Raw genomic sequence first — 1,971 nt, 5'->3', positions numbered from 1 at the left:
TATACTTTAACTTCCCTTTTGTAAAGCTAACTTTAGATAAATTGTAACATTCCTTGCTCATTCATTCATAAGCTAACTGAAATTTCTTACTCCCATATTTATTTTGAATATAGTCGGTCCATCTTCCCCATTCCAACTTGTATTTCTCATCTGAATGGTCCTTGAGGGATGCTGATATTTTAGCCATCTCTGCTCTAAGTTTGTTACTTTTTAACATCCATTCTTGAATAGTAGGCAATTCTTCCTTCTTCCAGTGCTGCGCCACCAACAATCTTGCTGCCCTTGTTAAATTCAGAATCAAATTAGTCAAGATATGCAGGTTTCAACTCCCAGAATTCCTTAGCCAGCATTAGGGAATTCTGGGAGTTGAAATCTGCACATATTGAGAAAGACTGGAAAATTCGAGTCTTTCCAGGGGTTTTTTATTCCCCCAACTCTTCTCAACCTTTCTGAAGTACAGTAATATTCTGACTACACGTATCTCTCCCTCTCTTTCCCTAAATAAAACAGGCCAAGAAAGGCCTCATCCAGGCCACAGCTCGTTACAATAAACCAGTGTTTCTCAACCTTGGCGACTTTTAAGTCCTGTGGACTTCAACTCCCAGAATCCCCCAGCCAGCACAGCTGGCTGGGGAATTCTGGGAGTTGAAGTCCACAGGACTTAAAAGTCGCCAAGGTTGAGAAACACTGCAATAAACCGTTTCAAGGGACGAGTGAGGCTTTACTCCCGGCAAAATTGTATTTAATGGATTTATAGGCCGCCCAATCCCGGAGGACTCCGGGCGGCCTATAAATCCATGAAATACAATAAATACAAAAAAAAGAAAAAGAAACGCGCCCCCAATTCGAGCGTTTATTATTTTAATTCGCCCATTTGTTGGCTTCGCTCGCCGTGAAGCACATTCCCAAGACCTGGGAACGCTCGAGAGCGACTCGGTAAATAAAAGCGAAACGCCGGGCAGAACGACAAGAAAGAAACCGGCCTTTCCTCGACACCTTTTCCCCACCCCGCTCCCCTCCCTCGCGCAGCTGGCCGAACTAAGCAGCTCTCGGCAACATGGCGGTGCAGGAGAGGGGCGCGCAGGGAACCTTCTTCTTCTTCTCCGGCTCTCCCGTCACTCTCCTCAGAGAAGGCCTCAAGCCATGGCCTCCAAGTTGGGTCGGCTGAGGGGGCCGCTCTAGCTCGATGTCTCTATGCTCGAAGCATCCAGGAGGGCTGCGTCGGCCGGCGCGCGAGGATCGAAGGGAGGGAGGGAGAAAGAAGACGGGCGAGTTCGAGCCCAGCAGGCGGAGCAGCAGCAGCGAGGCCGGGGCGGGGCTTCGCGGCGCCCACGGGCCAGGCGCTCAGACTGGCAGTTTAGCAGCGACTCCCCCTTTGTGTCTGGACTGAGAAAAGGGGAGCCGCTGCCAGCCAAGCCCAGCTGCCAGAAAGCCGGGGGGGAGGAAAGCCGGAGGAGGCGACGCGACGTTTGAGAATCCCCCCCACCAGCGCGAAGCCTTCGTTGGGGCAGGAGGGCTTCCTCCAGAGGAAGAGCCGGCGGGGCAGACGGGAGCAGCTGATTCTTCCCCCCTTCCAGTTGGGGTGTGGAGGAAACAGGGCAGGGTCGCGAGCGAAGAAGGTGCATGAGGGGGCGAACGGCTTCCCTTCTCGCCTTGGGGCCGTCGCTCGCCTTGGGAGGGGAGGGAAGCGGGTGTGGGGGGAGAAGAAGCGGGTCTCTCCCTTCCCTTCTTCCCGGCTGGGGGGCCGAGGAACGGCGGAGGGAGCCAGACGGGAAGAAAAAGTGCCTTTTCCTCAGGGCTGCCTAGGAGGAGGAAAGGCCTCTTTGCGTCGGGAACTGCCAGGAACTGCCAAGCCCGGATTTGCTGCTTCTCCTTCTTCTTCTTCATAAGAGAAACGCCAGGACTTTTCAGCCCCTTTTCCTCGCCTGGAGTTGTTCCCTTTTCCCTCGTAGACTCCCGTGCGTGTGTGGA

Source organism: Thamnophis sirtalis, unplaced genomic scaffold (genome assembly GCF_051295495.1).
Source record: "Thamnophis sirtalis isolate CommonGarterSnake01/CBP01778 unplaced genomic scaffold, rThaSir2_p1.2 scaffold_1, whole genome shotgun sequence".
Taxonomy (NCBI): domain Eukaryota; kingdom Metazoa; phylum Chordata; class Lepidosauria; order Squamata; family Natricidae; genus Thamnophis; species Thamnophis sirtalis.
Note: the sequence above shows the minus strand (reverse complement) of the source record.